The sequence below is a fragment of the Puntigrus tetrazona genome, chromosome 11 (assembly GCF_018831695.1).
Source record: "Puntigrus tetrazona isolate hp1 chromosome 11, ASM1883169v1, whole genome shotgun sequence".
Classification (NCBI taxonomy): Eukaryota; Metazoa; Chordata; class Actinopteri; order Cypriniformes; family Cyprinidae; genus Puntigrus; species Puntigrus tetrazona.
The window spans coordinates 21,419,004-21,444,453 of record NC_056709.1 but is presented as its reverse complement, the minus strand read 5'-3'; the positions used below and the strand labels follow the sequence as shown (position 1 = coordinate 21,444,453).

Sequence of the window (25,450 nt, the reverse complement as noted above, 5' to 3'; positions counted from 1 at the left end):
TTCTGACAGCATATGCGACAGGTGAGAAGCCACAGCACGTCTCTGCTGTTCTGATATTGCGTGTAACTCATGTGGCTTACTTGCAGGATTTGATACACATCATATATAGACTGTCATATCTAACGTTAGTCAATGCAGGACTAGTCCCCCGTCTAGTCAGCTGCTGGAATGTTACCCGCTGTCTGTCAGGTATTTGGATTTTCCCTTTTAGTTTCTGCAAGAACAGACCCTTTACTGTCATGTTTGTGCTCTGTGTTGAATTTGATTTCTTGTTTATATCGCGATGCCTAACGTTTATTATTTACATTGACCCGCCATAATTTCGACGCTAGTAAATATAGCACAAATAGATGTCCCCGTGTTTCCCCATTAGATGAATCACTTTACAATATGACAGTTGTTTGTATTCCGTTTTTTGTTCTAAATTGTATGTTTTAATATGCAAATGAGGCGTTATGTAATTAAATATGCGCTAATGTGCAGGAAATTCTTCTTTTATTTTGTTGATGTATTGGAGTTACAGAGGGGATGGATATATGCTACGTGCAGTTTAGCAAGTAATACATGAACAAGTCTCTCTGTAAAGAATATAGATAGGGCTAAAAGTGTAAGTGCAACTTAAGTGAAGGTTTTTGGCTCGGTGCAGGAAATAAAAGTCCTGAGAAAACAGCCTGTAAAAAAATATGAATTGTAATTGAACTCTGCGGATGAAAATAGATAATGTAATCAAATAAATGTCTAAATGTGAATCTGGGTGTTTTTTCTTTTAGTCTGAAAAAAGCAAAGTAGACCATTACCACAAAACTGGCCAGTGCGATGGAGAGAAGGAAAAAAAAAACACTGGTTTTGCCTGTAGTGTCTTTGCTTAAGTTTACAATGACAGCTTGTCTGCATATTTTTGCATGCATGTTACAATTTGTATTGGCCTGATGAGGATTGACCAACAGCATTCTATTAGATATAATAGGATTTTCTTCCCCTCCTCGTCTTAAATAGTAGAGTTCGAATGAAGAGACTGCTGAATTATGTACCAGCATGCTTAAAATACTGAATGATGGACATATGTGAACTACCCGGGACATATTTTCCCCACCCAGTCAGTGTAGCAGTACAATAGTGTGAAAGATTCACGTTAGCACCAGACTTGTTTGTCTTTGGGTTGTCAGCTCACAGAACGCAGAAAATGATTGAACTATCAGTTGCCTGTCAGAACACGCCTGGTGGTTCTTGAGCTGAAACCGCTGCATTTTAGTATTTACAATTATTGCATCAAGAACACTGTTACTAAATTGATACAAAAATTGATTTGAGTCATGAATGTTATGCTGTGCTTTTTGATCTCTGTAATAATTTGTGCTTTTGTATCGATACGGTCAAAAGCTGTAGCAGACTTTACAAGTGTACGTATATACAAGCATAATTGAACAGATTTCTTTATGTGATGCCATACTACGTAACAGAATTCATTGCTGCTACTTGCTCATGTTTTTGCAGTTGTTTTCCCACCAAGAATGACATTTCCTGGAAGATGATGTCTTTAGGGACATAGCGTTTGTTAGTTAAATATATATTATGACATTGCATAGATATTAGAAATGACTAACAGCATGGAAAGTGATTAAGAATACAGAAAAAAAGTAATGCGTGTTTGTTTGAAACATTTTAATTAGAGATTTTAAAAAAGCACCTCATTATTCATTTAAAAATCATCTGTTTATTATAAAAATGCAGCATGCATTTAGAATTTTGTAATATATATTTCTTGAAGATAAGGACATGACATTGTACAGCACATGCATGATTCATTATTTACATTGTTTCGTTTATTAATGTTTTCTCAATCTGATTGCATTTACTCTTTGGGTTTAATATCATAGTGCAGCCAACCGAGAGTAGCATGAAAGAAGTTTTTGTTACTTTAGTTTTAAATGCTGTCTTAAAGGTATTACCCCTTAAGTGTCTTTTATCTTTCAACTTGTTCTGTATGTTGTTCATTAGTGTTTTGCTAAATGGGCTGGAATGGGAGCTCTTAAAGAACACAAGCATGGCATCTGTTGTAGCGTACCATAACTGTTCCCATGCCAGGATCTGACGAGGCCTCTGCTGCAGTATTGCATGCAGACTCGTCTTGCCCTCAGGCCTCAGTGGGCATCCTGCCGCTATGTCTAAACTCACCTGGAAACTGCTGGCTTTATGCATTCCACCTACTTTATCATTGCTAAACGACGCCATAGGCTACACGCCAAATGAGGCATTGTATGGCGCTTTAGATCTTTGGTGACTGTGTTATTAATTTTTTATACGTTGGAGCTATACTCTGTTGAGTGTAATGAGCTGTCTTTACCGTTACACTGTTTACAGAGTTTTCTGAGGTATTAGCACTTTTTTATTTTTCCCCTCTGCTGAATTGGTTGATGAGATTTGTCCCACGTTTAGAAAAGTTAAGCCTTTCTCCAGCTGTGCGGCACAAACATCTGTTCTCTTACATTTGTGTCGCGTGAAACCGGTGCATCATTTTCTCTCTATTTCTGTCTGGTTGCAACAAGTGGTTTGCTTCCTATTTTCTCCATTAGTTTTTCACAATGTGATCGATTTTAGTTTGATGTTGAAAAGCACAGTTATGACATTGAATTAGCAGCAAGGCGTGTGTAGATTGAGCAGTCTGACATGAGCAAAGAAGAGACAGCCCCTCACCTTTCGCATACCAATAGCTCATTTGGAATTCAGCGGTGGCCCTCTGCCCAGCCCTGTCTCACTGAGAGGCTTTTAATTTTTCCCCCTTGTTGAAGCGATTATTCAAATGGCTGTCCGTGAGATGAAGTTATCAGACCCCTGTTGGTAAATGGGGTCCAGGCAAGCTAAACGCATGGCTTGCCCAGCTCAGAAACTGCCCATAAGGTAACCGCTCGTTGCATTGCTCCCCTTTCTCCTTTTGGCAATGGCATGAAATATCTGGATAAAAATGTTTCGTTACTTTTTATGTATTATGACCCTCAGTGACTGTCAATACTGCATATTGGTGCTTGCGAAGCATAGAAATTACTCGGAGCATAGCACTCGTGCAATGATAGTGTTAAAATAATTAGTGTTTATTAGTTAATCTCAGAATCATTTACATCATGGTAAGCAGTGTTAATTCAGACAAGCTGCCACCATTAATATTGCGGTCCTTTCTTAGAATATTCTCCTTTCTTTTTGCAGCAGGGATTTGATGGAACATATTTTCATAGGCAACTAGTCTGAGGTTGAATGTCTAGTTAACATTTTGATTTCTCAATTCTAGTTGATCTTCATTTTGATGAACTTATCGATTTCGTGAATAGCACGATTGATCTTTTAGTCTGTTTTCTGTTGATATGTGGAAAAAGCCTCACTAAACTCCTCTCATCGAAATCGCCATTAAATTCTGGCAATCTTATCACTGTAAATGATGATTTAACAGACCAAGCCTCTCAAAGAGGGTTTTATCGTGAGCTTTTTTAGCATATAAAAGCAAAGCACATGCTCAGGATGCTAAAATGCTCTCTGTTAATTGAGAATAGCATCTACTTTTGTCACCTTTAAATATAACAAAGGTGTTTCACAGTACAGTTGTACTAATTGATCCGTTATTGGACAACTAGGCAAGCGTTTTTAGTCCATGCTTGTTTTGTATTGTCCATTTCAGATGGCTGCAATAACGGCTTGCAGCCGTCTCTTGTTATGCCAAAAACCAATACGAAGCCTTGCTGTTCAAGTGGTGAAAGTCAGTAAGTAGCTCGGTCTTCATTAGCAAGGCCGTTCATCACTAGAATGCAGATGAGCTATGAAGCCATTCATCTCTGATTCCAATTTGAATCTTGTTTGCAGTCATATTGTGTGAGCCCACTTTTTCATGTTCAAAAAGTCTCTTTATGTGAAAGATCACTGGAGGATAATTGCACTTAAGTGAACCTCATTTAGAACTGACCAGAGCAATTACAGTAACTGCGCTTCCAGGCATTTTTGAGCCACTGGTTGCTAGTTTTCCTGTTTCAAGGCTATGATCAGATTGGAAATGTATTGATTTTGAATAGCAGAAAAATTTGGAACGAGTTCATTCTCATGAATGACAATTAAAATATTTTAGTCCTCACACAAAAAAAGAGCCTTTCACAAGGTGTTACGAGGTGAGCCGAAGCCAACACAGTTTCTTCAGGCGAAACCCCCAGGGCTTTTGGGAGCTGTTTTATTATTAATGTTATTCAGGAGCCAAATTTCGAGTTTTGCTCAGCTGGGTGCTTTAATCTATTTTTGCTGTAAATTAATGAATTTTTAAAGAGCCCCTCACTAGATATGGGTGGATATGGGAATGCTGCACTGGTTCAGAGTTTTTCAAACAGCTCCCCCCCCCACCCCTGGGAAGAGGAGCGCAGATCTACCGAAGCACTACACTTTCATTTTTTATTAATGCTGAAATACACTGCCAGAGCTCTACCAGTCTCTCCATGTACAGAGAACTTTGTTAGATGTTGGTCTGTGCTGTGCTGCACTGGCAGATCCAGCAGTAGTTGGAACTCCAGATATTCAGTGCAGTGGACAGATTACGTGTCATCCACCCCCATTACCTGGCTGCAGACCCATTCTACCTTCCAGATCAAATTTTTCACAAGTGCAAAAGTGGCCTTGGGTGTCTATTTGCCCTCATGCATTGGTTTGACTAACCTCTTTCTATATCTACTGTAGCGTTTTGTGGCTTCAGCAGGTTGCATGCAGTCAGTCACTTTCATTAACCATGTAGCATTACCTATTTGACTACACATGCCCTCTGTTCATCGCCACAAGCACGTCAGTGAACTTTGTGGGGATATACCTTAGTGTACCTTCATTTCTTTCATTATGACTGTAGAAAAATTTCTTGTTGCATTGCCTGTTCATCCATGGCGAAAAAGGCTGCTGCAAGTGTGCGTCACAGTGGAATTGGACTTTATCTGTTTTGTGTCTCTTAAAACAGCACAGTATCTTTCACTTAGTGCCCGCTGCAGGTAACGGAGACTCTATTGTTCATGGACGCTGTGAGCGGGGAAAGGATTTTACCTAGATTACACAGCTTAAGTAATCATAATCAAGCTCGGATAATGCCATTTAATAACCATTTTAATTACTTCAGCTTACTGCACATTCAGCTGTAGTTACAAATGCTTTTCTGGAGAAGCCCTAATAACTTGCTAAAGATGGACAATTATCCATGCTCTGTGCTCTGAGAGCAATTTTTGCCCAGTTCCCTCCATGTTTTGGTTCATTTCTCCCACATGAGTCCGAGTAGCCAAAGCTGTAATGCAGACATTCGTCTGATTAATAAAGCTAATTGGTTTAGTGCAGTGGAAATATTCAAGTTTTGTTTTTAAAGTTATCTTAGAAATTGCAGAATGGCAGATTGTTTATTTTAATAGTGTTGCACTTATGGTTTTCAAAACATTTTTCTAAAGGATTTATAGCTCTTAATGACTCACTTTTTCAACGTTAATTTGACATGGAATTATGCTAATTGGAGAATTGAATAATGCTTTAGGTCACCTTCCTGAAGCAGTTAAATTAGTTCTATTAAGATGTGCTTGAAGAACTTTCAAATAACCTAAACCCGAAAACTACAGGGTTACATTTCTACTGCTCATTGAGAAATGCTCGTGTTTTAGAAATGTTGCAAAAAGTCTTTTAAACAGAGGTGTTTAAATTTTTCATGGTTCAATTTATGGTTTCAGTTTGGTGTTGGGGGGGTTATGTGATATTATAAATTTCCACAAGAATGGTCTACTACTTGTTAACAAATACTTGAGTAGCGGCCTAATTTATAAAAGAACAATTGTCATGTTTTTTTACATAAGTTTACATTTACACTTAATTTCAACATGTTCAATTTATAGATGTATGTAGAGTCATTGTGTGCCAATAATATAACTGTTATGAACATCCCTTTTAACATAATAAAAAAAAGCAACACTGTTTGAAAACCGTAGGACAGAGTAAAATCCTAAATTGCAAAATGATAATTTGTGATTAATTGCATTCAAAATAAATGTTTGTTTACATACTATATGTGTGTGTATTGTTTAAATGTATTATGTATCTAAATACATGCATGTATAAAAGCAAAAATGTTTGATTTATATATGTATAATGTCATTTATTTCTAAACTAAACATTTAGGGGTAAATGTCCAACAACAAATATAATATGCATTAAAAACAAAACATATTTCATTTCTGATGCTCTCCATCATACACACGCATGGTTACTTTTTAAGCGTGACTTGATTGCTGATAAAATGAATTGCTTGTGAAGTAGAAACGAGCCCATTGATTTCAGTTCTTTATCTTTAAATAATACATTAAATCCATTGGAAATAAAAATCAAGTCTGATTGCCAAATGAAAGCAGTGAGGCTGGCCACACAGGGTGACGTTCAAATCATAAATTAATCTAGAGGTCCCAAAACTTAATAAATTTGATTATTTAAATAGCAATGTGGCGCAATAGCTCAATAGATTTAAAAGAAAATGCCACTGAATGCTTGCAGATGCTTTTTAATCGTTTACACTGCCGCTGCTTCATACAGATCAAGTTGTTTTCTTCTGGCACGATAGCATCACGTATCGATGATAGGCAAGAGAGTTTGCCTGTGACTGATGATGATGATGATTAGTATTATTATCAGTCTAGTAATGCAAATTAATATTAGGGCTTATTTGTTTCATTAATGAATAAATTTTTTGGCGTAAACTCACATTAAACTGAGCTTGTGATGATGTTCTTAGTGTATCTGTATTAAGGGTAATCGACAAGCATGCAAGGTCAAAAACGCTTTCATTGTCTTTTTATATGCATTTATTTGTACCTCACTTGCTCAACGACTCCTAAATGTTTCGCTCAATGATTCATTTTTCCAAACCCGTCCTTTGTGAATGTTAATCTGCGGTGATCGGTACGATTGATCTCATTTTCATCTCATGCCCGTAATGCCTGATTAAGCAGCACTGTCGAGTGCAGCATCACTGGGGAAATTTTACTGCTCCAAATGTGACACCTATTGACAAAAAAATTAACCCTAACGGGCAATTGTGTAATTATGGCATTACTATTTTGCATAATCTTAGGTCAACCCGAGCTACTCTCGTCTTTTAAAATGCGTTTGCAGCATCATTACAGACCTGCTGTGGTTTACAAGGTAAAACTGGCACAGGAAGTGTTTAATGCATTTAGCGCTTTCGAGCTTAAGTTACAGTGTTGGTGTTCTCTTGTGATGCATTTCACGCAAATTCTTTCAACCTTTTGACTCCATTGACTAATAGTTTCTGCCGCACTAAATCATTCTTCTTAAAGGGGAACGATTCTGTCATTATGCTACAGAAAGTCTTTTAATGCAGCCAAAGTAGTGCTCCGTGAAACCGGGGGAGCGGAGCTTTAAGATGACGCAACTGACACCAAAAGTGATTTCTTCCTCCCCCTCGAAGCCCCTCTCTCCTCCTTAAGACTAACAGTGCTGCATTGAACTGGCCTCTCTCACTTAACAAACAAGAGTTCTGTGGAGAATGCCTCATGTTACTCAAATGAGTCATATTTCCTTTGGACTCGGCGCTGCTCCCTTTGCACAGCTTGAATTAACTCGACGTGGGGGAGGGGCACACTCATCCCTGTTTGACTCCAAAGTTTTCGGAGGCTCGGTCAGTGGTATTGGCCCTGTGTTGGTGTGTCAGTGATGGGACATGAGCCACACTGATCAATGGGTCTTTAGAATGCCAGATCCCTTGGTGGCTGACACCACTGACATCGGGGCTGGGCCGGCTGAGTCATCGTCTCTTAAATAGGCCGACTGGAATCCTAGCCCTTGGAGTGACCCCGCCAGTGGCTGCAGGAGAGGAAGAAGCTGCACCTGGTGTCTAAACTCATTTTTGTGGTGATCTGTTATTATTATTTTTAATAATGCAAGCTTCGGAAGGAGTCTGGCTATGTATGTTAGTGATAATAGATTAGCATTGGTAATTCAGCATTGGAAGCGTCTAGTTTTGTGTTGTTGATGTTTTGAATGTTTGCAAAGGATATTAGAACTGTGCATTCTGTCTAGTAATAATGATGACGTTGCAGTGATGTTGTATCATTGTATCTTTATCCGTTGTTTGTCACCTCATTTTGTTGATCACTTTCATAAAGCTGCAGTTCTGCAGATCTGTTTGGACATTAGTGATGTACACTATATACATAATATACAGTGTGTGTGTGTGTGTGTGTCATGTGTGTGAAATTCATAGGTGTAATATGCTGTATGTAACTATATACATAATATGTGTGTGTGTGTGTGTGTGTGTGTATGTATATATATATATATATATATATATATATATATATATATATATATATATATATATATATATATATATAATTTTATGATCATGAATTTTAAATTTCAGTCAAGGAAATTCATGGAGAGGTGCTTTAAATAAATGCTGTTTATTAACAAATGTACTGTCAAATTTGACATTTTCCATGAAATAATAAGTAGCTAATCTGCTTTCAACATATTTTTTGAGCAGCTAAAATTAACATATTCAAATGATTTCTGAAGAATCATGTGACATTGAAGACTGTAGTAATGGCTGTCTCAGCTTTAGCAACATGGCACATTTACATTTGTTATTTTAAAATTGTAAGTTATTTTAAATTGTAAGTATTCTTGGCAGTATTACTGTTTGTACTGTGCTTTTTGTAATCAATAAAGCAGCCTAAATTGCAGCTTCTGTGAGGAGAGACTTTTCATTAACATTGATAAAAAAAAGTGCATACTGGAGATGCACTAATTCTAATTTTTGTATTTTTTTTAGTAAGTGTGACCCGTCAATACCAATTTTTGCTAATTCTGATTTCCTTTCGAAAAACTATAATCGCCAGCATATGCAAACAATATATATATATATATATATTGTTTGCATATGCTGGCGATATAGATTTTCAAAGGAAATCAGAATTATAAAAATCGAAAGTTTTATATATATATATATATATATATATATATATATATATATATATATATAAAAAAATAAGAAAAATTTCAATTCCAATTCCCTCAATGTGGACAAAGTTACCGATGTTCTCTCATTTAAACAACACTCAAAATAAAGTACTCTGTGACTCTGTGAAGGAGGCTGAGAATAACAATGAGCTGCAAAGAAGTTGCTACATATAACAAAACAGATGACATTAGCCACTATGTTTTTTTAAAGGAGACACATTATGCCCCTTTTTTCAAAATGTAATATAAGTCTCCGGTGTCGCCAGATTGTGATTGTTTCAGTTTCAGCTCAAAATGCCCTACAGATCATTTTGAAAATGGCTATTTTGAGTGGAGGCAGAAAAATTCTGTTTTCCATGCTTGTTTCTTTAAATGCAAATGAGCTATTGCTCCTGACCCCTTTTTCAGAATAGAGCTGCGCCGTTACAGCTCGTACCTGCTAGAAACATCTGTTTTGGTTCTGGTTATGATGTTTATCTGGCTGAATTCATTTATAGATCTAATGCTACTGAAGTAGCATTAGATCTATTTGCACAAGCTTTGAGGCTGAGGTGTGCATTTACTGTCCAAATTTTCAATCGCATAAAGAATTGTATTTTTAAACATGCAAATAAGAAATGTTGGGGAAAAATGCAATGAAAGTTTTAAACATGACACCCAACCAGCAGGTAGTGTCATTTTGTCCTTCATCCAACAGAACAGAAAAGTCAATATTTTCTAAAATGTAAGTAACTTAATTTTAACTTCTTGTTTCTTAAACTACTGTTGAAAACCACATTGTAATCACGTTAAAACATTTTGCTTGTGAAATGTTGCGTGTAATATATTCATAATTTTTTTTATTATAGTGGTATGCATCTATAACTGTAGAAGAGTGCTGTTGTGCTTTTTTTGTTTTGGTTTGTTTTAGGGGACTATCTTTATGAATTTATGCAGATTTTTAATGAATGATGAATAATGCAAGGTTAATTAAACGTAGTTCATTTACAAGGCTCAGTCGAAGAAAAACGCATCACCTGAAACTGATTTTACTTCAGAGATCAATTGCACTTATTCAGTGAATTGAACAGTACGCCAGACACAGGAAGTCCCCACAAACATTGAAAGGACAGTACAACAAAGATATCACTTTTATCTTCTGACTAAAGTTTGCTGTCATAATGTGGTTATATCGTTGTGATTATTTTATGAGATCAGCCAAATTTAGTGAATATCAATTGCGTCTCATTGTTTAAAGCATCTATACAAATAGGTTATTCAAACATGGTGTGTTTAATTTTTTTTTTTCCAGCGATCTCAGTCAGACGAAATGTGCCTAAACCCTCTAGCAGAGGCTCCATATTACAGATCTAGTTTTACATGCTCTGTAAGATATTCATAGGGATTTAATGTTTTTAAAGGGGTAGTGTGTTGATTTGTGAACTGCCTTTTAAAGCTGTTAAAACATGACCCCTATGCCAAATAGCTTCAGTCAGAAAGCCTCTTGCCTTCCCTATACCTGCACTATTTGGTTTCTTGCCAGAATTGGTGAGTCACTGGAGACTGAATGACCTACTTTTAATGTCTTCAAGGAGTGCCAGACTGAATTTTCCTTTTTTATATAATAGAGAATAGAGTGGATAAATAAGGGTCTTAAACTCATGTTTTGATTCAGGATAATGCTTATAAGCTGTTTCTGTATGTGCATCACGTCTTAGAAATTGTACTGATAAAGCAAAAACAGACATATTTTTATAACCGTTGCCTGAACATAAAATCTGAACCATTTAATAGTCTGCTTTTAATCAGATTTATTTGATTGTTTGTTTGTTTTTTCCTAGTCAGAAGGTCACTTTGCATAAAGGATTTTCAAAAGCATGGTTTGGTCTGACTACTCTTGAGAGGAAATCAAAGGCTATGAAGGAAACGCCACGTTGGGGGATTTCCTAAGACCATCTTTCTTTCTCTGTTTAACTGGATGACGGGTCTTGCATTGCATAGTGAGGCTTCAGGTAAAAGAAACGCCATTGGCAGTGTGACAGTAAGTCCTACTGTAAAAACAAAAAAAGCAGCACTTGCAAAATTGAAACTGTTCTTATTTGATCTTGAAATAACACTCCTTCCTATATGCCACTTTGAACCACTAATTGCTGTATCCAGGATTTGTTGTCTCGCTTTGAATTGGAGACAAATTTGAACTGAGTGTGGCTTCTTGCCTGCTTTTTCCCTTTTACAAGCCTCTGTGTCTTTGATGTCATCTGCTGTGAACCCTGCAGCTTCATCTGACACGAGCAGTCGTGCACAGTCCAATCTTCCTGCAACCCCTAGCATGTCCGCTCCGGGGAGTGTGTTTATTCATTTAGTCTGATGTCTTTAAATATGGTTTGATACCTTCACATCCACATCTTGATTTACCATCCCATTAACATGCAAAGGGGATGTTGCTTGTAAAAGCTGCTGTGCAGTAGGGGGTAGCAGACTTTTTCATAGGGTGCTTAATGGCCGAACACTGTGACCACACGTTCCCAGTGCTAGTTGCATTAAACAAAAAAATAAAAAGAAAAGTCATTTCATTTAAAAGCCTACAAGACAGCGCTGTGAAGGTTGCAAATAGGGCCTGCAAATTATGGTATTTTTGCCTGTCATTCCGTTTTTGGTTTTGAACTTTAAGTTTGGGTAGAAGGCTTTAAAATCTTTCACTCGGTTGTCTCTCTTTAGGGTGCCTGGTAGTAAGCATGGTTTTATTTCAAAGAGGCTGATGTCCAGTCCATTGTTGTGTGGTATTTAAGTATTATTATTTCTAATCTGAAGAAGGTGAGTCAATTTGAAATGGACAGTTTTTTTTATAGAGGCTATAAGTAGAATAATAAATCTGAGTTTTAGTTTTTAACCTAGTTGTAATAGAGTAGGAACTTAGGATAAACCAATTTAAAATTTCTGTCCAATAGTGATAGATAGATAGATAGATAGATAGATAGATGGATAGATAAAAAGATTTTATTCTTTTAGCATGATCCTAATTAATTTTTTAATAAAATAAGTAATATTGTGGATTATTATTATAATTATTTATTGTAAGTTTTAATTCTGTTGGTGGCAATTAATGTGAGCTTGTGTGCGTATGAGAACTCAGTTTAGTATTCACAACACAGCCATCACTTCAGTCCTCAGTGTCACATGATTCTTCAGGAATCATTCTGATATTTGCTTGTGAATAAACTTTTTTTTTTCCTTTTTATTTATCAAAAAAGCAGTTATGCTGCTTAGTATTTTTTCCATGTTTTTTGTAAATTAATAAAGTTATTTTAAATATAAATATTTTGTAACATAAAGCATTTTAAATCAATTTAATGCATTTTGCAGAATAAGTATTAAACCCAAACATTTTATTACACCTTTATAACTACACCTGCCTAATAGTGTACATTTCTGTTATTTTGATTTTTTTTGTAGCAAAAAAATGAAACCTCTTTAATATCAGCCAATATATTTTGCTAGGATATCACTAGGAACTCCTACTGGAAACCAATAGCAGAGTGACTCAGTGACCAGCAATTTTATCTCTGCCAGTGTTAACCGCATTAATTCTATTTTGGAAGTTACTGGTAGTCAAGTTTTTGAAAGTCAACTAAATGAGAAATGCAGATGACATCGGAAAAATATGATCAATGAATAACTTTTCAGTTGTTTCATATTGGTGAAAAACAGACAATTGCCTTAAAACTGGTCTTTTTATGAAAAAGTAACGCACAACATTTGAGTGTTGGAAGTACTTTTGAGAAGTCAATACTAATATATAGCTCCTGGTGTCTGATAATGGTGGGTCAGCAGTTTGCACTAGAAATCCTCTGTTCTGAATGAGTCATGCTGCCTGCCACATGACGTGTGACTTCTGCCAAGTGAGTCATCCGAAACGAGCAGTTCACAGATATTGTGGGCCAAAGGAGTCAAATCTTTTATGTCTTATGGAGATGGACAAGATTTTGGCTAGCTAGTGATTTCCGGCAGTATTTGCTTACTCTTTTTGATCAGGTAGGATATAGGTAGGAGCTGTATTTGTTTGCCTGCTGCCTTCATACTGTAGAATAGCTGCCTGTGGTTTTTTTTTTTTTACCAAGATAGCCATTGAGTTTTTTTATAGTAGTCATGTTTACTGATGTAAGGCTTGAGGTGTCACAAAGGCTGATGATGCACTGGGTAACCTTTTAAGCAATGTTGCCGGGCAACTTTAGGAGATATTGCTGTAAACAGTCAACCAGGTGAAACACAGGGCCCAACACTGATCTAAATTATCCAGATATCCAGAAATTACCCATTCTCAACTGAAAAGAGCTCAAGCAATGTTGCTAAAAAGAAGTTGCCCAGCAAAACTGCTCAGGAATATGCCCAGGGTATCATCAGCCTAAGACTTCTCTTTGCCGCCTCTCATGAAAACGCTGGTAATCTAAAGTGAGATGTCAAGAGACCTCTCATTTCATTCACACTCGCCTAACTAAAATTAAATTTTCCCACTCTGATGTCTTAGTACTGTCAGGATTTTAGGGGGGTTTAAGTGCACAATAACAAATTCCAGTTGTATATTAAAACATGTTTACATTGGGCATTGAATCAGAATCGGCAGCAAGTGTTTGAAATCTGCTTTATTGTTATCTGAGGAAAAAACTATCTGTAATTATAATATTGGTAATATATCTATTGGACTATTGGAATATTTCAAGAAAGAAGTTAACAGTAATATGTTGCTGATATAGTGAACAAAGATTTAAAGCATCTCATTATCAGCTAAGTGAAAAGTCATTCGAGATGTTTGAAAATGTCAGGACTCTTGACTATGATTTATCTGAACTGCATCTGTCGATGGACACTGATTTGGCATCTTCTCACCAGCTTCACAGCTCACCAAAATAGCAAACAACACAATTCAGCCTCTGTCAGCCAGTTTTACTCACTTTAAGCCAGATGTTTGCCCTTGTCTGCTGCATTCTTGCTCTTGGTTAGGCCAAAAAAAGTGTATAATTTTTCTAAATATTTATAAAAAGAGAGCACACTATTTTTTTTTTTTTTTTTTTACAGATTGCTTTAACCAAATAAATAAATGCGGTAGTGGTAGTAGTGAAACATTTGGAGTTGTTATTTTTAAGCAAATGTTTGGTGTTTAAGGTTACTGTAAAAAAAAAAAAAAAAAAAACTAATTATCATAATATCATATATAATAACAATGAAAATTTTTGGCAACATTATTGTTGTTAATTGATGTTAATTTGTTTTACTACTGCTACTACTAATAATAATTGCAGACAGATATTTTCTTGCCCAAAGCCACTCGCTGTATATTTTTAATATGGGGTGAGAATGCTAGCTTGGTTAGTCAGGCTTGAACTCATAACCTTTAGTTTTACCAGCTCAGATCTGCAACCACAAAGCTCTCCCTTCCTGGTTTTACTGACTTATTTGAAAACATTTCACGGAGCTGTGTAATATTGACCTGCTATGATTTATTGTTCTCTTGTTTTTTACCTGTGATGACGGTGCTGTTGCAGATGTTGCTTGGTTTGGTGAGTGAGGCCCCTTTAAGTTCCTGCCTTGTTATGCCGCTCAATCTGGGCCCTGAGCTGAAGCTCTTGCTGTCAAATGAGTGAAGCCTGGCAGAGGCAGCCACTGGGAGTTTTGATTTATCTCCACTCACACTGTTCTGGAGCAGACATGCAAATCCAGCAAAATGAGTGCAGCCCGTTTCGTGTCGAAGCTAAGAAAGCGTTCACGAATATTAAGTGGAGAGGAAATAAAGGTGAGCTTCAGACAGATTTGTGAAATAAAATAGGTGGAATTAGATGGAAGTGTACCAAGACATGGTTCGTAACAGGATTTCATCCACGTTCAAATCAAGTATTAATTAATTAACTGGATTTCCTGCTTAGTGTTTCTCTTATGGTGTTAAAGTGCTCAAGGGGAAAGCTGTTAATGGTTTGGGTAATTGAGTATTAAACTAGAATAAACAAAGCTGGCACAGAGTGGTGAAAGTAAGCGGCTATAATGTTCTGGTTTAGTTGTTTTAGTATTAAGCTAGCATAGCCAACTCCGCATTTTGCTTCATGTACATTATATGCTAGATTACAGTTTGCATTGTTAAAAAAATGTGGGTAGCGTTTTTTATGCATTTTTATTTGTACTGTAGAGGTGCTGAAAGTGAAGTTTCTGTGCACTAAAAGAGGGGTTAATTGTATGCCTGGAGCATTTCTTATAGTTCAACTAAATGATCTTCCAAATCAATAAAAAATGCATCAGACATCATTCGCAGGCCTTAATACTCGGAGGATTTGAAGATACTGTTTGATGAGCTTCTTACATCGATTCACAGTAAATCAGCACATTAAGTGTCTTTGACTGCTATTGCTTTTTTTTTTTTTCATGGCTTAGACTTAAGCGGTAGTTCACGCCGAGATTTCAAAGCGTTTATTACCTCCTGAGCTGGTAAATGAGCTAGCAGGCCATCTGCATTTCCCCCAGAACAGCTGTTTGGCTGAATTGTGTAATGCCATTTTGGATGCAGTTTAAGCTATTCTTTAATCCAACTTGCAGTAGCATTGTATTGCATAGTTTGTCTGACATGTGTTAACCCCTGATGTCAGTGTAGCATGCTGAAGCAGGTTTGTCCAGTTGCAGGCTGCAGTAGTTGTCTTGGGAACTGTTTTAAAAACATTTTTAATATTGTGCGGCTAAGATGAAGGTTAATATGTGATTATCGAGAAGTCTTATGAAGCACTATGCTAATAATTCTCAATATTGCAGTATTTTAAAAAGATTTTACTCAATGCATATAGGTTGATCAGTGACACTAGAAAGGCAAAGTAGATTTTTCCCCACTATACATTATGCTCAGCAAGGCATTTATTTGAAAATTACAATGAAAAAGTTATATTGAGAAATATATATTTTTTCAAATAGCTGTTTTTTTATTGTAATATATTTTAAAATGTAATGTATTCCTCTCATGGCAAAGCTGGATTTTTATCAGCTATTTATCCAGTTTTAAGTGTCAGAAAGGTCTTATATGCTGTCTTGTTGCTCAAGAAACATTTCTTACTATCATCAATATTGAAAACTGAATTATTTGTTATCACTCTCAGTTTTGATTAATGTAATGCATCCTTGCTGAAAGTGTTTGATTTACTGACCCCAGACATTTATAAATGGTATTTTTACATTTACAAATGATTAAATGAAAGTTTTTGAAACACTGTATAGAAATGATGGTCTCAGGCTTTCAGACCACTGTGCTTATATTTTATGGAAGTAATTTTGTATATATTTTTATAGTCTTAATGGTAAGCTTGAGCTTACATGATTCTGTGTTGGCACGGTGTCTGTCAGCCAGTTTAGCTGATTACTTTCCTGTTAGGCAGCAATTGTGTTTTCTAGCAGGAAACAAGTCAATAGCAGTCACAGGGGGCAGACAGGCAGTGCTTCTCATTCATTCACTCATTGAGGAGGCCAAGGTCAGTCGCTGCTTTTAGGTGAAATCTTTTTGATGAACATCTGCTTTGACCCACGAAAGCTTGAGATTTTTGATTCATACCACAAATTAGTAAAAAGGAAATGAGTCACTTCTACTGCATCCTGCCCCAACAGTATCCTGTTGATATGATACGTGTTTGTGTGAGCGAGAGAGGTGTGTCTGCCTGTAGTCCCCTAATCCTCAGACGTATCGTCTGTTTGTGAAGGAATTAAAACACAATTTCGTTCTTTAATGAATAGCTGTGTTATTATCTGATGTATCTTAATGTTATGCTTTCAGCTCAAGCTTTTGAGGGGGTAGGTAGAGAGGACTCAGCATTAATGTAGTGTGACTCTTAGCAGCTCTGATGCAGCTGTGAATATTCAACTGCTAAACAGACAGATCAGTGACACTCGTGGTCATTTTGTCAACTGACTTTTCTTGCCTACACTGCAAAATAGCTGCAGCCAGGATATTAAAATTAACACTCCATAAATGCCAGATGTGGAAAAAAAAAAAAAAAAGGTTTTGGCAGGGAAATGAAACGGTGGCCAGTATGTTTGGGTGATATTTACGTTTTTGTGACCATCCAGCTTAAATAATAATAATGATTTATTATTATTATTATTATTATTATTATTATTATTATTGCTATTATTATCATAACCATCATCATTAATTAGTATATATTGTTATTATTATACTTTTTTATGACTTCTCTCCAATTAATTGAGACCAAGTCTTAAATATTATAATATTCTCAGGTAATCACTGACTTTCCCATTTATTAAGACTTAGCCTGTGTCATGCATTGAGAGTTTCCATGCAGAACTAAACTTTCCTTTTCTGAGGACAGCCTTTTGCTGCTCTGTCATGCTTGAGTTCCTCTTTCAGACTAAACGTCTGCTACTGCCTCTACTGCAGAGATGTAGCCAGACTGGGCCCTCCAACCTTGGTGTAACATGACCTTATGTGGAACTTACCCCCGTTGCCCTGTTGCTCTACATGGATCATTTTACATCCTAATTAGGGGATAGTTAGATGGGGATGTCAAGTGATGTATGATCTTTGACGTGCTTTCCTGTAGTAATAATTAAATCAGTGTCAGTCACCTACGTTTAGGGTTTGTTTCTGTTGTTATTAGTTTGGCTTCAATTGACAGTCCCAAGTAAATTTTAAGTATTATAAAGATTGTCGATTATGTTTTTGCCTTTCTGTTTTAGTCAGTAGACCTTTAACCAAAGCAGCCTAGCATATTCAGTCTTACTTTTTAAGAACTTTTCCAATGTTAAATTAAAATGCCTTCATTTTTGTTATAACATTGATATGTATATGTATGTTGTTGTTTCTTTTCATTTCCACAAATACTATAAATATTACTATTACACAAATATTAACTATTGAGACTAATACTTTAATACTTTTTCTTTGTAATGAGGGAAAAATAAACACCTCCCAAATACTTTGACAGCCTTTTTATTAACTGTATGTAAACAACTTGCCCTTGATGAATAATGAGAAAGCCATATACTCTCACCCATAAAGTATATGATTGGGTGGGTTTCTTAGTCACTGGGAACATCAAAGCTGGTCTTGTGAAGTGTTTGTTTAACTACATGCAGATTTTGTTACTATCTGTTTGTTGCTAGCAGTGACTTTGCAGCAACAGAGCTAAACCCAGCCTTCAGATGTTAGTATGAGTATGACTCGGTCCGGACTTTCTATATATGGCATCATTCAGAGGAATTTATGACTGGGTGTAACTATAAAACTGCATGACCAGGAATCCCTGGTCAAATTCCTCTGCAGGTCGGTCCAGTCGATTCCTTCCCTGTCACCTGCTTCTGCCATATTTAATTAGTTTATTTTAGACATTTTTGTGCGCATTTACATTTCTTAAAGTGTCACTGGGACTGTTGTGTATTGACAGCACATGCCTCTTGCCTCGTATAACATGGCTCCTTTCCTGCATTGTCTTTTAAAAAGCAATGGGTAAGCTGGAACATCAACAAAAGATGAAACTACTGACCTGTGACTTAATCCTCTAATCTCTAGTGTGTCGCAGCGTTGTGCAACCACAGATTCCGATGCATTATCATTCTGGGAAAAGGGTAAGTCTTTATAGTGGGTGGCTGCTTTTGAACAGTGTATGTTGCTCTTTGAATTGGTCGTCAGTATAAGGGTTTTCCCTAGATGCAGAAACTTAAAATAGGTATTTTTTTCTATTTTTTTTTGGTTAGTAATGCACTGCACTTCAAACACATCGTTTGACTCCGTTTTATGCACTCTCTGAGTGTGTATTTATATAAATGGAGAAATGGCAATATTACTCATGGCCAACAATAGGATTCTGAACAGTGAACTTTCACATTTTTAGCCTTTAATCTGAACCTTGCAGACTTGCTGAGAATAGTCTTCATCAAAGACAGAAAAGGTTGCATCTGTAATATTAAAGCATGTGGGTTTGAAATCATCAACTTTAGTCCATATTTTCATCAGCCCTCACTGGTATTCCCCCTCTGAGTCATGTTGTCTCAGTTCTTCATTTCCTAAGGGATTAGCCCCCTGTGACACATCACGCACACAACCTTGTGAAGCATTTTTGTCTTTGCTTGTGTTTGGGTTGATATCTGCATTATCTCTCCGTTTTAATTTTTAAAGATCTGATTTAATGATCCATCAAGGTGCAGATTCATAATTACTGTGCATTGTGGTTGACGTAGATTATGCATCTTTCTTCTCACTCGCGTACTGCCACTTCTTTTTTTTTTTTTGGTATCTGCCATTGTGTGCGAGTCCTAATGCGAATCTGCGCCTGCCGGAAGGTAATGTGTTTCTTTTTGAGGAGGGTGCTGGAATGACAGCCAAGAGAAGGGGGGGTTGTTGCAGTAAAAAGCTGCGAAATGACTGTAGGTGTCAAAGAGTCACATTTTAACAGTTAATGATGCAGCAGCAGCCAGCTCTGCCAGGCAATAAACTCTTTAATATGTTGTTAATTACTTCTGAGAGATTGGATATTGATTGAAAAGCAAAACGGGTTTAATTATAACCCAAGTGTTAATGTCATCCCAAGTGTTGACAATTTTAGGCCTACGTGAGATGAACTTAAAATGGCTAAAGCCATTCTGTCCTTTTATTTTGGCTTGTTTATTCACTCTTTGTGACTTAATAGTTAAAGAAGTGTGACAGATTTAACCAGATGAATGATAAACTGACAGCACATATGAGTGAGAATTATCAGTAGCATAGATGATTGTTATTATACATAGAGTAGAGCAATTAATGTAACTTAGTTCAGACGAACTCCAGAAATTTCTATGCTTTTTTTTTTTTTTAAAGTGTCTTCCTATCTGAAAGTTACGTTGCATATTCAAAGCAATAGAATGCTACATTGAAACGCGATTGTCTCTCATTTCATTTTTTTTTTTTTTTTTAATAATGCAAGTGAGCATTGGATTGTCTGCTGCTGCTGCTCTGAGGTCCCATTGTGCTGCCTGCTGCAGAGAGTCGAAGAGCTTAGCATTTAATTGCCAAGGAAAGGAACAGGGAATTCTGATGAGAAAGGGGGCTTTCAAGAATGCCAGGGACAAATGATTATTTTGCCAGAGCCTTAAGTGCTTTATTTGAGATTCAACAGTGGGCTCTGGCGAATGGCTGCCAGGCTGGCACTGGTCGACGCTTCTCAGGGGAGAATATGTGTTAATATGGGGGCCGCGGGCTCACAAAGCAGTGTAATTGGGTTCGCATGGTTGGTGTCAGGGCAGCGGCACCGCTTCGTACACAAAGGGCACCTCCCAGCCTAGCTGCCAGGGACTCAGAGACAATCCCCCTCCTGATCAGGGTTGTAATTCACTGGAAGGGCTTATTGAATTACTGGAATGCTGAGCGTCATTTTGTAAGGGCCCGCAGATTGCACAATGAGCCGAAGGCCTTGTGTTTGTCAGCGTGTGCAGCTCTTAGCCGCCCGGCTCTGAAAAGCACTGCAAGTGGTGGCAGACTGCTGAGAAAATCTCTCTAATATCCCCAAATGGCATAATTACTCTTGCATAAATTCAGATTCCTTCCTCCCTTTTCAGTAATTATTTGAGTGTATCTGCATCAGAGGTTACAAAGCCTGTTGTCTCTGCTTTTAACCCCATGTGACATCCTGCAGCTGATTAGCCTGTAAGGATTTTTTTTTCTTCTCTCTCAGTAGGCACTAGTGCAGTGTCTGCAGCTGGAGCCTGATATGCGTTTCAGTCGTAAAGGATAAAATTATTTGTTGTACCTTTTCGCTCTTTGCATTCTGCATTCAGCAATCCGAGGTCTGCTCAGAATAGTTATATTGTGAGAATAAAGGTTGCACCGCAGTAATCATTATTTAGCACTCTGATGGACTAATGTTTTAGTCATGATGTGTTTTTGTTGTTTTTGCTTTAATTTCCCCAATGAGTATATAGATGTTTGCTATTCAATCTTGGTTAAATAGGCAGAAAAAGTTTACCATCCAATAACTTCCTGATACATCCAAATAAAAAAAAAAAACAAATCCAGCTATTAAGATCAGTGTATTCCCACTTTTTTAGGTTATGAAAGTATTTTTCTCATAGGGAAGATAAAACAACCCAAATTTCGATAACGTTATAATTTGTCTTTAAGCTTATCGTTATTCTGGTATTGACCCAGTTACGATCCAAAACAATATTGGTTCTCTGTGTGCATCCCTATCAGTGAGTTATTTATTTATTTTTTACTCTCTCTCTCTCTCTCTCTCTCTCTCTCTCTCTCTCTGTTTTTTATTTATTTTTTTGGTCATTGTTTCATTCAACATTGTAGATATAGACAATAGTATAGGAGTATTAACTGCTGTCACTTTAAGAACTGTAAAGATCCAAAATAGTGACTTTAAAACAGCGATAACTATTGGACCAAGGGAAAGAGCTACAGTCCTAATAAAGTTCTTTGCCCTCATTGTTGGTTTTTGTTTTTAAACCAAAAATTCCTCTTAAGTTTAACATCATGGCTACTGGCAGGTGTGAGACTCTGTCTATTCATTATGTCATGAGAACTAATGTGTTTCCTTACATTATTCTGTCACTTTTAGTAAAATCTGTGAAATGTTGTTGCATTACTTTGTATGCAAAGTAGTGTGTTTGGCATTAAAAAGTGCCGTTTTCTCACAGTGTTTGCTAGAGAAGCCAGATGATGCTACATTGCCTTTATATATATATATATATATAATTTAAAACGGATTAGCTTTTTTGTAAAAATGACTGACATTGATTTGATATGTCAGTGTTTTTGCAATTTGGTAAATGACAATTTAAAAAAATAAAAATAAAAAAATAATTTGGGTAGATGCATTCTGTCTGTATGTCCGCATTGGGCCGGAATTCAGTGTCCATTTGTCTTAGCTGCATTCCTGGCCCTCTGTGCTTTTTAAAATCCTGCGGCTTTCACGTTAACCTACCATTAACACGGTGCTACATTTATGATTATCAGCTGCTCGTATGCGTGCAGCTCTCCATTTCTCTCCAGCCAGAGTGGCACTTTGCTGTGACTGGCAGATTAATTATGGAGTACATGCATGCGTCCCCTGTAGACGGCTGAGCCGGGGAGGTGGGAATCTGCCCTCATGTAAAGCAATGAGACTGGCGCTTGGAGGACACAGCACCCCGGCCAATGTGTATCTGCCAGACCTCGTTACTGGAACAGGGCTACTCCGACACCTCGGATCTCCCGGTCTGTGCTCGCTGCCTTAAAGGAGTCTCTCTGGCAAGCCTGAGATCGGCGCTGGCATCCGACAGGCCAGGATGAGCGGCGGTCTCACTGTGACAAGCCCTGATCTGCTGCAGGCTGTAATAAGCCGAACAATGCGCTCGGCTGGCAGTGTGCGCAGCGGAGCGATAATTGACACATCCTAAAAATGCGAGTAACGACTGGGTTATTAATGCTCTCATCCTGGGGGTGGTTTCAATGCAACCATTAAGCCTTTAATGGAGAGGGAAGACTGACATTTAAAAGCTGTTGCTGTTACCTACTTTTCCATTTAATGAAGATGAGTCTTCAGGCTGGCCGCAGCGAACAATTACAGCACTCGACATTCAGGCGCAACAATGAGCCGTTGCTATTTTAGCTATTCTTGTTTTCAAAAATAACTCGAGAGCAGTGCCTGGGGCGTTGGAAAAAATGAGGAATCTCCTTTTTACTCTGGGGCAGGTGAGCGTGTTTCCCACCCCTCCCTGTTTTCCCTTTCATGATCGCTAAGACAACACGAGCCTTTCTACACGCCGTAATAATGTTGTTGATGTAGAAGACATGGCCAGAGTTTCGGTTAGGAGTAGAAAAGCCAAGGGCTTGTTACTAGGTTACATCACTGTTGTTGTTGTGAAGCGGTGTGCCAGGTCTTCAGGCGCTGTGGAAGGAGCTCACAGAGAGTGATTCCCCTCTGCCGAAGCCAAGTTACCATCCCCCCGACGGGGCCTTTTCCACCGCAAGTCTGCTTACTAATCCACACATCCATGTACACACACGAGTTTGCTCGCGTTTGTTCCGTAAAGTAAATATTTATTGTTCACGCTTTGACTCTTAGAAACGGCGTCTGAGAGAGCATACGGCGTGCCAAAGCAATTAACGTTCTCTTTTAACACTGTGATCGGATGATATTGAGTTTTGGAAGGAGATTACTCCCAGTAATTGTCGTCTTTGAATTACAGTAGGATCGCATTTGCCTTTGTATTTTTTTACCTTGAGAATTCTGTGTGTGTGTATATGAATATGTGTGTTTATATGTATATGTGTGTGTGTATGTATTTATGTGTGTATATATAACTCCATATCCATAGTTAATTTACAATAAATTGTTTATTAATTAAAGCTGCAAAAGCTATTTATCCAAGACCAGTGAAGAGTGTTTAGCCCTTTCCTTGGTTGTTTGATTAACATAAATGACCCAGACAACAGCAGGCTAATGCATAGGTCTAATATAATGTTAGCCCAATTTTTTTTTCCTGTTCAATTGAGACATAATCAGTTTTATTTACCTGAATACCAAGACAGATATTTTGAAATAATACTCTACTAATGAGAACTTAATTACATCCTGTCTGAGAAAGGTGATTTTTCTGTGCATGTGTACTTCAAGTGCTTCAGTCAGTACAAGTAACACATTGAGATGTTTTTTGTGCACTAAATAACTGTAACATTAAGCATATCTTGCAGTACCCTCAGTAAAAACCAAGACATTTTTTCTTTGATTCGTAAGTACATATGCAGCTTTTCTAAATTATAGAAGTGTAACCTACTGTATTTACAGTACAACAGTACATTATTATGTAGGATAGGGTTATTTAATTACATTTTGTAAAATATCGATATTTTTTGTTAATGCTTCAATGCAGAATTGTTCACAACAGCATCATAAAAACGATTACATGCTGCAGCTCCGGTGTCAAATGCTTTCTTTTTGGCTCAAGTAGTAGTAGCCAGTAGTATTTTCTTAATTCAAAGCAGTGACGTTCATTTGTTGTAATCAGTTCCCAGGGGGTTACTGGCTTTAATAGACTGAACTGCCTAACTCGGTGGTCTTGTGCATAATGGCCACCTGCCACATCCCTTTTCCATGCCAGTCAATGCATGCTCCTCTGCAGCCTGGGTCTGTAACCGAGTCATCCGTACAGGTGCCACTGTTAATGAGGGGAGATACAGGCTGCATTTTACTGCTTGGCACTGCTAAGGTGCGCTAATTACCACACAGGCACTCCTGAGAGCATTGCATTTCTGGCTGATGTGCATGGAGTCAAAATGGCAGTACCCCTGTAACATGTAGGTGATGCTTGAGACCTGAACCTTTATCTGCACATTTCATCAATCAGAATTCTTGCAGGGATACTTCTGTGGTTTGTGCGATGGTGATGTGAATATTAAGTGCACAGAATGCCTCATTCTGCATGCATCATTTGGCATTTTTGTAATGCATTGCTTTATTAGTCAAAGCCTTAAAATACAGCGTGCGTTATACAAGTGGCAAGAACAGCCTCACAAATATTAAAATATTTATTGAAAGTCCAAATTAACATTTAATCAGCTTTTTTTGTTATAAGAACGGTTATGTTTAAGATACCTGTATAATTCTATATGTGTGTGCATGTGTTTACAAGTTCACCTGAATTATTTTAGCATGTTTTGGTCAAAGAAAAAAATCAGATGGCTTCTTACTTAAAACTTGGTGTGAAAGTTTTGAACTTTTGCTTCTGTTATTTTATTGCAGCTTTTTATATCTGATGCTTTTTTGATATCCAACTCTTTTATTTTGATCAATATTTCAAAGTCTTTCTGAGCAATTCTGACTCTGCTGCCCAGAGTTTTATCTGCTACAGTCAGCTTTGGTGTTTCTTGTGTGTAGTCTTTACTTTCAAATGCATATATGGTCATAATTGACGAGGGCAAAGCTTGCGAATTCTCCTTTACTGAAGATGCCGTTGTTATTCAGTATCCATGAGCCTTTTTTCGAATCAATGTCAAGTGTTTGGGTTAAAATGTATTTGAATGTGTATTGTTTTAAATAATTAAAATAAGGAAATGAATGGTTCTCGTGGAGTTTAATTTAAGGTCATAAATGTTGCATTTATTATGAAAAATAAGCAAAATCCTGTTTAAAATACTTTGAGATGAAATGAACATATCACCACAGGATATTAATGCAATCTACTCTTTTGTATAGATTCTTTTGATATAAATATTGACAGCTTGACTCTGAAGACCTTCGAATATTGGCTAACCATACATTTACATTCATGCATTTGGCATTTATTTCTTTTTTCCCAAAAGCAAGTTCAGGCTGTTTGTTTTATTAGTACATGGATAGTTGCCTTACCTTTCACATTTATTTGGCTGCTGTCTGCCTGGCGTTGCTTTCAGGGTGGTTGCCTGTTTGTTGCAACATGCAGCGGTTTCAGTTTGTCAATGCAGCTTATT

The 25,450-nt window shown here is 37.2% G+C and overlaps 1 protein-coding gene across 1 annotated transcript in view; it reads left to right on the top strand.

Annotated features, from left to right (window-relative positions):
• foxj3 (forkhead box J3) overlaps positions 1-25,450 on the top strand; it is a 73,909-nt gene that overhangs the window by 897 nt on the left and 47,562 nt on the right. The gene's annotated exons all lie outside the window — the stretch shown is intronic.